The following is a 15227-nucleotide window of genomic DNA, read 5'->3' as shown; positions in this document are numbered from 1 at the left end:
GAAGTAAAAATATATAAAACAAAACAAAAATCTTTTTTAAACTGATGGACTTAAAATTTGATATAGAGATAATTTGAGTCCCGGGAAAGGACATAGGACAGTTTTTATCCCAATAATCATCTTAAGAACACAAAGATTAATTCTGCCAAAGGAAAAACTTTGGTTCAGAGAGCCGTATTTAAAATTATGTAAGTATCTCAGTAGTACAATAGACATCAACGCGTGCATAATATATGAATAGGTATTACTCATGAAATAGTCGCGCGTTGGTGTCTTTTCCACTGGACCGCGGCGCCACGTGATTGGTCAAATTCACTATAGTTGACTAAACCTTTTCGAAATGAATATTATAGTTAAGTTGGGAGCCCATACATGAAAAGTACCCAATTACAGTTTGGTATACGAAATCTTAATTCAACCATTACAGTCGACGAGCAGAAAAAAGTTTTTTTAACAGACTTCAAGATTTCAAAAGGAAGAGGTTATCAATTCGGTGGGTTACGTACCCAAAGGGTCAAAACGGGTTTTTTATGTTAATTACCTTAGAACTCCGTCATAACTCTACCGATTTTGAAAATTTATGTTTTGATTGATGGTTGTTTATATATATAAGAAAAAGGCGTTTGTCTGAATATCTGTTGGACCAGGTACGATCCGGAGCGAGGATCGCAACCCCTATCCCCCTATTAAATACAGTAATACAGTACTACAGCACTACAGGGCTACAGTATGGGGTTCTTCAAAAAAGGAGTGTACAGGTTTTTAAAGGGTCGGCAACGCGCATGTAATATCTCTGGTGTTGCAGGCGTCCATAGGCTACGGTGACTGCTTACCATCAGGCCGGCCGTATGCTTGTTTGCCACCGTCGTGGTATAAAAAAAAAATACAAAAAAAAACAGAATATAACGCAAAATATATAAATGTAATTACCTTATATCTCTAATTTTAAGTCTCTAAAAAACTCCTGGAGCGGTATTCGACATGCGTTAAGTGACGTTTCGTGTTGAACTTCAGTTGAATGAAAGAAATCGTGTGTTGTCGAATAGGTAAATTTGACATTAGCAATCCACAGTTAGGTGACAACGAAACCAAACCATTTTAAACCGTATAGTAGTAAGAAAACAAAGTTGATTTTTGTTGCATAATTTTTTCAATGAATGACTTTTGGTCGTACCAAATGATACTTTCCACAGTTGATGAACAAATGATTCATTCCACTGTTGAACTGATGTTGAAGCCGAAACTGACAGTTGTGCATCTCGAATAGGGCCCCTGGAATGTGATTTGCCGTGAAATGGAATGAACTGCCCATGAAGACCAGAATGGGACTTATGGGACAAAAGTTTTATAAGTCTTGGGGCTGTTTGTAATTGTTATGTGATGCACTATGGTTGAAAATAATTCAAAGCATTTCAAACTGTTTTGTGAAGTCGGTTTCTTTTCTATTAAATATTATTAAAACAAAATGTGAATAGGCATAAAGTATTTTCCACTGTCGTAGCAAAATAACTTACTTTTTTAATAGCAAAATTTAATTATACATACCTAAGTGCTTTATATCTGCGTTATTTCTTTCAGTTATTTAAGGCACACAAAAATTTGCAATAAAAAATATTTGTGTGTAAAATTGCCGTAATTTTATGCAAATTTATTTAAAGAGTAACTGGAGTATTCACGAGCTGCGCCAAACAAACAGCTGCTGTTTAGGGTTTGTATTCATTACAAGTTTACAAGTCAGTCAATGTTTATCTTAAAAAAAATGTTGACTTCGCTATACCTATGTCTTTAGAAAATTTGCGTTTGCACTAGACAATTTCGTAGAGTACCTACCTGCCTACTGATTTGTTATCACTTATCACTATGTTCATTGTATAAGCAAAGAGAGCGTGTCCGCAAGCGGGCGGAGCGGAGCGCCAACGCGGAGCGACTGTATCAACTGATAGCGCCGTAAATCTGCGGTTGTTTACTGCACGTATCCTATACGGGGTGAGTTTGTTTTTGTTTCTAGTGGGAAATTGTAATTACATTTTCTTGGAGCGACATTCTGATTTTAATAATCCGTTATTGGTTTCATATTTATATGGCATCACTCAGCGCATCTCGCTTGCCGTACAAATTTATTGGTTTGTGCGCGACCAATCGAAATCAAATAGGTATAATTAACACAGTCCTTATATACGAATCGACATTCCTCTAAAAAAATATATTTATTTAATAATTAAATCATACAAAAAGGTCATTCCTCTTGAATAAGAAACAAAGTGCAAATATTGAAAATGGGTGCGTAGAGGTACACTTACAATAACACATAACGAAAGTCGAGTCTATCTATGTTTCTCTTAATTTATTCGGAATAGCTTTATTCTTTTTGAATTATTTTTCCGTGTCACTAGGTTTCAATCTTATTTCGAATGATACATTTTAAGGATCATAACTTAATAGGATCATAAACTGAAATAGATATCATACACTAAAGAAAAAGTGACCAAGTCCATCGGTGGCCGAGGCGGGAATCGAACCCGCGTCTTCAGCTTACGTGGCTAACGTCCTGACCACTAGACTACCCGGCCACGGCTGTAGTACGGGTACGGGTACAGCCGCTGTACCCGTGCCAAATTCTCTAGTGTATGCTATCTTTGATATTTAGGGACTCAATAATTGGCTAGTCCCAAGGTTATAATGGACGTCCTATATTGTATAATACAAGCTTATTGAAATCGTGAATAAGTTTAAATTTTGACCAAAATTCCGGTCAAAATTTAAACTTATTCACGATTTTAATAAGCTTGTATTTTACAATATAGGACGTCCATTATAGGGTGCAGTAGGTTCAGAAAGAATACCCCGTGTATTGATAATGATGATGATGATGACCCCGTGTATTTAAAAAGTCGTAGCGCTTTTTTAGATCACAATACGGTTGCCAAAAATTTAATTAGTAATCTTGAGGCCTTTCTCTAGGAACTTCAGCGATTCGAATCCTGAGATTGTGACTTGAGGCTTGTGTGATGGACAGATGCCTTATAATTACAAATGGTACTTAAATGGTACTACTATTAGACCGCGGGCCAGGAACAAATTTCTATGACTATATATTCTGGCTCGCGGTCCAATATCATAACAGATTGTAAGTCTATTGAAAGTTAATGGAAAAAACCCCCGGCTAAATAATAATGTTTTCGTAAAATTGACTGAAGCGGGGGTTCATAGGGTTTCATGTAATTTATGTAAGTATAGGTAAATAACTATTTTGGTAAAAAACTACTAAAGCCCTTCTGGCGTGTAGTTGTGAAATGAAATGAAATATATTTATTTGTACAGTTTTCAAAAAACGCATACCTAAGCATAATACATATATTATATAAACATCTATATCTATAGGTACATAGGTAATTTTTTTGCCTCAATCACTCGCCATTTGGTCATCGTCATTTTCATCAGTGGACTGTACAGAAACAAATGTCACTGTCATCACTTAAGTACCTATAAAATATTTTTTAAGAAAAAAAAAACCGACTTCAATGGGGGATGCCGCTGAAAGTTCACTTATTGTTGATGGTGCACACTTAGATTCCAGACAATGAAATGAAAAAGACAGCATCTTTTGCCTAATTATGTAGAAAAGGAGGTAAAACCACCCACTTTTCTAGTAGTATTTCGTTTTTGTAAGGGTCGCAGTTCTAACCTAACCTAACCTACTTTTCTGATAGCATTTCGTTTCTGTAAGGTTCACAGCTCTAACCTAACCTAACCTACTTTTCTGATAGTAGTTCTGTTCAGTGAGAATCGCAGTTCAAAAAACCACCCACCCACCTAACCCACTTTTCTAGTAGCATTTCCGGGTCCGGGTCTGGGTCCGGATCCGAGTCCAGGTCCGTATCTGGCTGTCCGGATCCAAGTTTGGGTCAGAGTTCGGTCCGGGTCCGGGTTCGAGTTGGGGTCCATGTCCAGACCCGGGTCCGGGTCCGAGTCCGGGTCCAAGTTTGGGTCTGGGTCCATAAAGAAGAGAACAAATCGCCAAACGTGAACTATGTGTCATTGAAGAGTTCCATTCTGATCATCATCAGCAGTTCCACTTCATCAAATGTCGCTTTTTTTAAATGTAAATGCTGGATTTGTTGATGAAAATACAAAAATCACTATATGTATGCCTTTCACATTTGAGGAGTTTCCTCGGTTCCTCGTGGGTCTCATCATCAGAACTCGAGCTTGACAAAAATATGTCTTAAAAACTTAAGTTGCTTAACAAACATAAAGAAGAGGACAAATCGCCAAACGTAAACTATACGTCATTAAAGAGTTCCATTCTGATCATCATCAGCAGTTCCACTTCATCAAATGTCACTTTTTAAAATGGAAATGCTGGATTTGTTGATAAAAATACAAAAATCACTATATGTGTGCCTTTCACATTTGAGGAGTTCCCTCGATTCCTCATAGATCCCATCATCAGAACTCGAGCTTGACAAAAATGTTTCTTGAAAACCTAACTTGCTTAATAAACATAACGAAGAGGACAAATCGCCAAACGTGAACTATGCGTCATTAAAGAGTTCCGTTCTGATCATCATCAGCAGTTCCACTTCAACAAATGTCACTTTTTTAAATGTAAGTGCTTGATTTGTTGATGAAAATACTTAAATCACTATATGCCTTTAACATTTGAGGAGTTCCCTCGATTCCTCATGGATCCCATCATCAGAACTGCTTTTTGACAAAAACGGGACCAATCTGTATGTATATACTTACAATCAAAAAAAGAATTTTCAAAATCGGTCCAGAAATGACGGAGTTATGGAGTAACAAACATAAAAAAAAACAACCGAATTGAGAAGTTCCTCCTTTGAAATCTTGAAGTCGGTTAAAAAAAGTCGCCGATATTGCATCTACTGAATTGCTGACTATGGATGGGGTCTTGGTGGCTCAGTTGGCAGAGCGCTGGAGTAGGTATCGATCCAGAGGCCGTGAGTTCAAGTCTTACCCAAGGCAGTAATTTTTCCACTTTTAAAAGTCCTATATTGGAAGACTTAGGGTGTTAGCGACGCTCCAACAAAACGATATAGATGATTCTAAGTTAATTGTAATCAAATAATTAAGGTTGTATTCTTAATAAAGATTTATCGGTTAGGTAGGTAAATTCACTCTAGATTGTTATTAGTTCGTAAGTGACATGTATATACGCGTTTATTTTTATTATCTAGGTTTAGTTTGTATCTAGGGTTCATTCGAATTCGTCTAATTATATTTCCCAATCCCATAGTAAAAAGAGCGAGATAAAGTAATAGAAAGAGATTAAAATGTAGACTCTCTTATTGGCTCACAAATTATAGCCAATCGTAAGATAATAAAGACAAGGATAGGTGAAAATACGCGAGACGCACGATCAAGCTCTCATTGGTCGCACTAAATCCGTCGAGCATCTCGATTACGCTCTGACACATTCGATCGATTATCTCGTAAATTATAAGTATCCGACCGTAATAATGTATACAGATATCGTAGATAACAATGTCGTTTATCGAACATAGCAGGTGCTATTGTAATAGGCCTAGCCAAACTATTGTATTCGACCGACGAAAGGGTAAAAACCCGCGCTATTGTCCTCAGCGCGAACGGACAATGGCCCGTATTGTTTAAGTATTACCGTGCAGAACAAGTGTTATCCGCTATTCGAGTAGCCTATTGACCCAGATATTAGGTTACATAAGTTTTGATACGATAATTACGTAGCTCATTAAGTAAATATTATGTAAGCGATGACGAGATAATGAAAATCGAGATAACGCCAAATTAAACAAATGGCATTCGATCTTATCTCCTTATCGTAGGAGCTTTCCTTTTCTTGGATTTTCGTATAAATACGAGGAAGAACGACTGGGAAATCACAGTATCGGAAAAGCAGCTCTACTATCAAAAAGTCCTCAAGAAGTCCTCAAGAATTATAAAGTGATCAGTCTTTCTAACCTCAGTTTACCGTGTTAGGCAGTATTTTTATACCTTTGTATCGCGTTAATAAAAGTCAGTTTTGCAAGTGTCGAATTTAGTTTATTTTCGAATTCGCGGATAGTTATCCTGGTCCTTCGAGAACGAGTTGGCGTGGGAACGGGCAAGTCTCGGCAGTAAGAGAGGAGGCGGCAGGCATAACCAGCGGCCAGCCTCTCCATTGCGGACTCAAGGTTTCATCCAATTCAGCCGACCGATCAAATACCGCAATGTACACAATACTCGCAAGCGAGCTCTCGCACCATCTAGATAAGCTCTTATATTGGCTGTACCTACGAGTATCACACGCTCGCCCGTGCTCGGTAACCGATGTTAACAGAGGAAGCCTTTAGACGGCCATCACAGCCATTCGTTTGCAGTAATGAGAAGCCCAGCCGCCAAATTGCATGTATGTAGGTAGGTAATTTATATCATGAGACTTGTTTCTTGCCTGTTGGGTCACATTTTTTGTATACTTAAAGGATGACTCACGCTAGACCGGGCCGGGGCCGGGCTGGAGCTTCCGGCGCTTCGTTTTCTATGGAAAGCACCACGTGATCATCACCGATCAGCCGTCATAGAAAATGACATGTCGGACGCTTCGCCCCTGGCCCGGCCCGGTCTAGCGTGAGTCATCCTTAACTCGTTCGCATCTTCCCTGTAAACATCGCAAAGTTAAGGGAATCGAAAGCTAATTTTGACACTACATTCTTTCATTTTGACACTACTGTCTAATTCGCCACATAAAATAAACGAATCGATTGACAATAGGTATTTTAGCTTTAATTTTAAACTTTTACGATTTTTACACATTATTAGATATGTATTTACTAAGATGGGACGAAATAGCTTATCCACACATGCTACGGTGGAACATGCAATAGATCCTAGCTACTCAGCGTATAAAGAAGCGTTACAATTTGAAAAACAGGTAACAAAAATTCTGAAACATTAATAGATAATAATGTTTCAGAATTTTTGTACAGAATAGTACATTGTACAACAAGGGCATTAAGCGACCCATTTCTTAGCGAGGTAATTTATTGGTCCGAGCGCAGCGTAAAACATAACTATAGGTACATATATATTGGATATTTTGGTATGTATATTTTACTCACAATCGAAATTTTTATCCTAGACTATATTAGTCCTCGCTGCGCTCGGACCAATAAATTGCCTCACTCGCTTCGCTTCGCTCGCTTTATGCCCTTTTGGTACAATCTACTATTATCGAGTATTGTTCACAATTTTACATCGAAAACACAATAGAAACCTTTATACAAAGCTTTACCTATTAAGTAGATACATACATATATACATACATTGTATTTTTTTATGTCAGCACAATAACTCGCCAACATTGCACATGGACGTTCCCACGCTTTAATCTGGCTCTCGTGGAATGGAGGCAGATTATGACTTCACAATTTGATATGGTTTTCATATTTTGATACGACCTTCAGTCATCAGTAATTCATGACTCATCAGGCATCACACGCGCACGAATAAGTGCTAGGGACTCACGCTGATTGGTGCTTACGAGATGTAATCAGAGGGCCTACCGCGAAAATCGAAATTTCGTTATCTGCCTGAGCGATAGAGCCATATCTAATCGCACGAATCATTGCAGAGTGCCATCGAACATGATTTTCGTAAACAAAATCCAAATAACGCGAATAAATTTTAAAAATTTTAAAGGTCTTTTTCATAGCCAGCCTTTTCATCGCTAGTTGCCGTACCTACTATCCATGAGCGCCAAGGATGGTATTCTCTTTTTACCTTCGAGAATACCTAAAGCTCCCGTCATTGCCTTGAGTACTATTAAAATTTTAAACCTCCGGTTTTGTAAGATTAGAAGTCCAATTTCCATATTTGAATCTACTCGAGTTTAATGCTTACGCCATTTTTAATCAGCTACCACTTTATAGAAAATAAATAAGCTCATATAAATATATGAGCTTATTTATGTTCGTAAACAGATGTTTACGACATTTATTTTTGTCTGATAGTAAGCAATAGTTGCTAGGTAACAAATAAATAAAAAAGGCCTTGCCAAACGAGGTATATGCAACCTTCTTAATGTTGTATTCATGCCATAAAATTATATCCATTTGTTTGATTTGTAGCATAGAGTAACTTATACTAGAGCGGTACTGTCATAGTAAATTTTGTAACCCCAGTAAATTCACTGCCATCTGTCGACACACTTTAAAACTAAAAATGAAGATTTATAAAAATACGATAGAATGTATTTAAATATAGATAAATGATTTTTTTTATTTGCATTAATTATTTTTATGATTTTGACCCATGTTCTTTCACTGATATGCGTTAAAATTGTTAAATAACAAACGAAACCGTCAACGCCATCTATTCGACTGTAGGCCAAAACTAGTAGCGCCCTCTGAACGAGAATCAAATTTTCTTGATTTTCGAGGCACGTTTTTTCCTTAGACTGTATCCATCTATTACGGAGTTATATCTATCTTTGTTTGTAGTGACATATATATTATAGTTTGCATTATGGATGGTATAGAAAGGATCGCAATCTCTTATGGCAGAATTGTTGTAAAACTGACCGCGTTAAGCTTTAAATAATAGTTCCTAATCTCTCCGGTGGCGCTAGTTAGGCTCTGGGACATGAGTATAACATGAACCATATAAGGCAACAAATAACCCGACCAAATTACGTAGGTTGTTTTTGGTAGTATTTCGGTGCATGGTGGCGCCGCCTAATTACTGTTTTTTGATGGTCACTTTTCATACATAGAGATTTGGCTCCTTTATACAGTCTCCATGGTTTGCATAATCGGAAGTCAACTTTACACAAAAGTAGGGTCTGGAATAAAATAACAGAAATCGCTACCATCTTTACCAACTAACTATATTTCTAGTGTCGCCCCAAAATGAAAACCATCGAATTCGTAAAACGAAATCGGCCTTATAGGTAAAAAACAAACGTGACCCGAGTAGCGCCCGAATAACAAATTCAATAAATACCCACGTAAAAAGACAACCAAAAGCTTGTGTACAAACAACAACACTGTCCATCGGTGGACTTTATGTCTTTTGTAATAAGGTCCACAGATTGTGTGACACAGATCCACAGAGGTCCACAGAGGTGACTGTGGGCGATGTTGCGCAAAAGCGTTTCCGCCTCGTTCACTACGAAAAACAATAATTTTCCATGTACACCTTCTTTTGTAAGTAACTTTCACAGTACAGGGTGAAATTTTATTAAATGTAAATATTTAATTTTATGACGATAATTTGTAACTACATACTATTTTTGTAATTTAATATATTAAAATTCCTTGTAAGTGTGTTGGCGTAAGCTGTAAACTTACAAAAGAAACTTGTGGAAATAAAGTACAAAAAAAAATATGTCAGCGTTAGATTGATCGTTAACAAAGTACAGATATGTAAATTATGATGGTCGCGCTTATATCGTCTGTCATCAAGGTCAGCATTCTGTAAACATTAAATTTAGATATCAGTATTCCCTGCTTTCATTTGGTCGCCATTACCTCCAACGCTGAACATAATGGTCAATATGGAGAAGTCAGAAACTATGAGAGATAGCGAAATCTGTTCTTAGGACCATGGCGTCGATTTTAGATGTAATAATAATAATATATAATATATAATATAATTTCTTTATTCAGATTTCTATGATCCATTGGTTAGAGTACATAATTACTTAAAATCTATTGTTAATGTTTGTAAAAAATTAATAACAAGTACATTAAATTAAAATAATTAAATTAAAAATATAAACTTAAATTTGACAAAATCAGCTACCCATGACCATTAAATTGTTAAGATGTTTGTGCATGGGAGAGTCAGGCTTTTCTACAAACATTTTTAGGATGCCGTTAGAGCTGCTCCGCATCCTACTAACTAGCGAGGCAGTTCTTTTACGCACTATGGCGTGAAACCCATCTGTGCGTGCCTCCGCAAACATTTTAGAAGCACTGCAGAAGCGGGGCAGCTTCAACAACGCCCGAAAGCCGTTATTATATTGAACCCTCAGGGCACTGAGCGCCTTCTGAGTGCAGTTGAACCACAGGCTGCTCGTATAGAAGCTCTGACAGAACGCTTTAAAAAGCGTGATCTTAACTTGATCCGAGCAACGAGCAAACCTGCGGGCCAACATATTACTCCTCACCGCCAGCGCCCTGCGTTCTCTTTCGATATCTAAATGATCCTTAAGGTCGTCGGTTAGATAATGCCCAAGATATTTAAAGCTATAAACCCTCTGTAATGGTGTGCCGTTGAGGAAAATGTCCGGCACATTAAGTGGCGGCATTTCTGGTCTTTTACCGGCGGCCTTAAAGATCATATATTCACTTTTGGTTACATTGTATTGTAATCCGTGGCTGCTCGCATAGGACTCGCAAATATTCAGGAGCCTTCTCAGTGCCTTCACCGATGGGCTCAACAACACCATGTCGTCTGCGTAGCTGATGTTATTTACACAGACACCGTCGACGTGACATCCCACATGCGTGTTGCTGAGCTCCGATATAAGCCCGTCCACATACAGGTTGAAGAGCTTTGGCGAAGACAACCCACCCTGTCTTACGCCACACTCTAACCCGTACGAGTCCGAACGTGCATTAGTCCACCGTACACTATTGCGCTGATTTGCGTACCAATATTGGAATATGCTGGTCAATTCCGTGGGTATGTTCCTATCCCTCATCTTCTGCCATAAGACGTCGTAGGAAACTAAGTCAAAGGCTTTAGAGAGATCCAGGAAACAAGCGTAGACGGTAGTGCTGCGTTCAGTGTAATACCGGACGGCATGCTTAAGGCCCAAAATGGCAGTTTCAGTCGAGAGGCCAGGTCTAAATCCAAATTGTCCGTCATGAAAGTGTAAGTAGTTGTCAAGTTGGGCGTTAAGCATGCTATCCAATACTTTGGCGAGTACATTTGCGAGAGAGATTGGTCTATAGTTTGTTTTGTCCGCGATGTCTCCAGTCTTGTTTTTTACTATGGGTACAATAATGGTATTCATTAACTCATCTGGTAAGTACGCATGGCTTAGACAAAATGAATAAAACATAGACAAAACTCTCGGCAAGTGAATTCCTGCATATTTTAAGTGTTCGATACTTAGACAGTCACTACCAGGGGACTTGCCTCTAGTCATATCTCTAATAACGTTCGCTACTTGTTTAGCCGTGATATGAATTGTCATCCTGTCATAACTAGTCTCAGCATCGATCACCTGTTGTGAAGGACCTAAAGGTGACTGCACTGTAAAATGCTTCCTAAATACTTCCGCAATTTCCTTGGGTTCACTTTGGCCTGCAACGCTTACGGGTAGGCTAGGTTTTATATTTAGTTTGTTTGTAGCTTTCCAAAATTTATTAAAGTTTTTAGTTTCCCTATGCGTCGCAATGATATCCATTTTAATTTGCTCTTGGTGTTTTATGCACCAGTTTAGTTTACTTTTAAATATTTTGCGAGATTCACACATTTCATCATATATTTTTCCTTGATTAGGTTTATTACAATTAAGCCACATTTTGTATTTAAGTCTAGCCTCCCCGTGCGCACTACGAACATGTTTATTCCAGCCACAGACTAACTTGTCTCTCTTGGAACAGGTCACATTCTTGACATGAGTTTGAATGGCAGCATCAGACAAAATATGCACAATATTGGTATACATTTTGTTTATTATAATTTTGTGTTCTTTACAATGGCAAAGAATACCACAACAATCACTAAGTTCTCGAGGAAAATCTAAATTATTTAGCTTACTGTTACAAATTTCATGATACATCTCTATTTGTTCCTCATTCCTGACCCCCCAGGTAACTTTACTACTTTCTGGTAAACAATATTTGGTTTTAGTTCTTATTACGTTAAAATTACACTCAACAACAAACTTTTTTAAATGAATTTATTCTTATTTATTCTTATTCTTAATTACTTAGTTTTAGATCCGACCCCTACAGATTTTTTAAAGATATTTCCCTCACGTTTCACATAAAAAATACATTGTAAAAAATTGTGTAATGTACAACACAACCTTGAAACGCGAGTCCGAGTCGCACTTGGCCGGTTTTTTAACCGACTTCAAAATTTCAAAAGGAGGAGGTTCTCAATTCGGTTGTATGTTTTTTTTATGTTTGTTACTCCATAACTCCGTCATTTCTGGACCGATTTTGAAAATTCTTTTTTTGATTGTAAGTATATACATATTGATTGGTCCCGTTTTTGTCAAAACGCAGTTCTGATGATGGGATCCATGAGAAATCGAGGGAACTCCTCAAATGTGAAAGGCATACATATAGTGATTTTTGTATTTTCATCAACAAATCCAGCATTTCCATTTAAAAAAGTGACATTTGATGAAGTGGAACTGCTGATGATGATCAGAACGGAACTCTTCAATGACGCATAGTTCAAGTTTGGCGATTTGTCCTGACCTCTTCGTTATGTTTGTTAAGCAAGTTAGGTTTTCAAGACGCATTTTTGTAAAGCTCGAGTTCTGATGATGGGATCCATGAGGAATCGAGGGAACTCCTCAAATGTGAAAGGCATAGTGATTTTTGTATTTTCATCAACAAATCCAGCATTTACATAAAAAAGTGACATTTGATGAAGTTGAACTTTTTTGAACTGCGATCCTCACAGAACCGAACTGCTATCAGAAAAGTGGGTTAGGTTAGGTTAGAACTGTGACCCTTACAGAAACGAAATGCTATCAGAATATTGGGTTAGGTTAGGTTAGAACTGTGACCCTTACAGAAACGAAATGCTACTAGAAAAGTGGGTGGTTTTACCTCCTTTTAGTTAGGCAAACTGTGCTGTCTTTTTCATTTCATTGTCTGGAGTGCACCATCAACAATAAGTAACCTCTCAACGGCATCCCCCATTGAAGTCGGTTTTTTTTTCTTAAAAATTATTATATACAAAAACCTCGCTCCGCTGAGCTGGCCCCGTAGACAACATGCCAATCGCTAACGCTAAGTAGCGAACGAAACGCAACTATCACTGTCACACTAATATGGAAGAGTGATAGAGAGACACAAAGTGATTCGATGGCGAAGCGATAGCGATTGTCACCTTGGCTAGGCCGGCTGTTTCCACTAGAGCTGCGCTGAGCGAGGATAGATAAATGTGTCGTTGAAAAGGTACGACAATGTCGCTTGCCTTAAGGACGCTCGCTCTGGCACGTTTTTCGTATACAATTTTCGTTCTTATGATAAGCGACAATGTGGTTCCTTTTGATTGAAAACGTCACAAATGAATTGTTTCTATTGGTTTATGACAAACACATCCCTCGCTACGCTTCCTCGCATAGGTATCTTTGGCGGAAACGCAACCTGAAATAAGGTTTATAGACAGGTTTAAAGTATGTACCTACGACGAAGAATGTGTGTCCTCTGATTGGTAATATGATTGTGTATAGATTTTTCTTATCTACTGGACACGTTCTCATTCTGAAAGGATCATGTTAAATAGATACATGTAAATACAGGTATCTATCATCATCTTTTCTTTCGCAACTTTTTCAATTACCTGCGAAAAGTTTTTCTTGTTTACGTTGTATAGGTAATTAAAACAATGGAACTTTTCGTTTAACTCGGAATCTCTAATTAAAAAGGCTTCAATATTCAAAGTTCTCCATTTGGTTGAATGTTTGTTCAACAAACAAACATTCATTATGTTGGTTTGTTGTTGTTATTCTAAAATAGAATCCTGAGCGTCGAGGGAATTATTCATGAAAGTGTTAACGCCCAAGGTGGAAATCATTTTGCTACCATGTGACACATACCGGCTTTTAACATCCCCTAATCTTACGTACTTAACTTACACGCTTCTAAGATGTAAAAACTAGGGAGTGGTCGTATGGTTTCCTCGCGATTATTCGTATTGCTCGCTTTTGAAGCTTAAATACTCGCTCACGATCAGCCGCTGTCCCCCAAAAGGGTTCCATCACCAAAAAAGTTTGAGAACCGCTGGTCTAGACTGTTTACGAGTTTGTATTATGTTATTAGTAACTTACTACCACAGTTGCGTCAGTTGCTTAACGAAGTGGGAATACCAATAGGGTATATTAGTAAATTCAAGATGTGGTCGAGATCATAGGGTTGATTTAATTTGACATTTTATGCGGTCGTTGTTAAAAAAAATATAGGGGGCCGTAGGGGTCGGATCAAAACCTAAGTAATTAAGTCCGACTTACGCTTGAGTGCACATTTCTAGTAGGTTTTCCTGTGATCTATAGGTAAAGATCTATTTTGTGTATTTTTTTCAAAATTTTCGACCCAGTAGTTTCGGAGAAACCCCCCCCCCCCCCCTTTTATGGTGGTCATTTTTTGCCTATTTTCTTGAATAACTTCTAAACTGTTTATCCTAAAATTCAAAAAAATATATTTTTGAGATTCTCACAATGAGCTCTTTTATTTGATATGTAACACGATATAGTTTGAAAACTTTATTTTTTAATTTTCTCATTAACCCCCCCTAAATTTTAAAAGTGGCCCCCATGTTTAAAATTCGTTTTTTTATGTTACATTTCCGTCTTTGGGTCACAAACTTACATATGTATACCAAATTTCAACTTAAATGGTCCAGTAGTTTCGGAGAAAATAGGCTGTGACAGACGGACAGACAAACAGACAGACAGACAGACAGACGCACGAGTGATCCTATAAGGGTTCCGTTTTTCCCTTTTGAGGTACGGAACCCTAAAAGTAGCAAGATAATAATAAATATAAATGTATTGCTCCCGCACGTAAACATTTTATTGGTCAGTAGCATAAAGCAAGCCATTCATGTCGTAAACTGTTATAGTTTTTTACAACGACACCAGAGGGCCTACCTCAAAAACGAAAAACGAAAATTCTGCCTCTCTATCGCACAAACTTGGCAGAGCGATAGAGAGGCAGAATGACGGATTTTCGATTATCGTTTTTCGCGGTAGGCTCTCTTGTCGTCCCGCGTTTTATTGGAACAATTTAAACATTCCGTATCAGTGAGGAAGATAATATGTGACGTTTTCAATCAAAAGGTACCACATTGTCGCTTACCATAAGGCCGAAAATTGCTTGTATCTTTATTTTTATTTTTTTATTTTTTTCTCTTTATTTTGGCACAAACAGTCATTACAGAAAAGTGACATTGAAAAGTATTACATATAATATTGACAATACAGTGCCGAAAACGTTATAGATTATAGTTATAAATTTGTTGCAACGGACCTGAATTAACTTAACTATAAG

General features: G+C 37.6%; 2 non-coding genes across 2 annotated transcripts; one reads left to right on the top strand and one right to left on the bottom strand.

The window, feature by feature from the left end:
• Window positions 1–2498: 2498 nt before the first annotated feature.
• Window positions 2499–2570, bottom strand: Trnat-cgu (transfer RNA threonine (anticodon CGU)). The gene has a single exon. It is a non-coding gene; the product is annotated as a tRNA-Thr (tRNA).
• A 2342-nt stretch (window positions 2571–4912) lies between these two features.
• On the top strand, window positions 4913–4989 carry Trnap-agg (transfer RNA proline (anticodon AGG)). The gene is given in 2 exon segments: window positions 4913–4949; window positions 4954–4989. It is a non-coding gene; the product is annotated as a tRNA-Pro (tRNA).
• The last annotated feature ends 10238 nt before the right edge of the window (window positions 4990–15227 follow it).

Source organism: Cydia strobilella, chromosome 5 (genome assembly GCF_947568885.1).
Source record: "Cydia strobilella chromosome 5, ilCydStro3.1, whole genome shotgun sequence".
Taxonomy (NCBI): Eukaryota; Metazoa; Arthropoda; class Insecta; order Lepidoptera; family Tortricidae; genus Cydia; species Cydia strobilella.
This window is presented reverse-complemented; position numbering and strand designations above follow the sequence as displayed.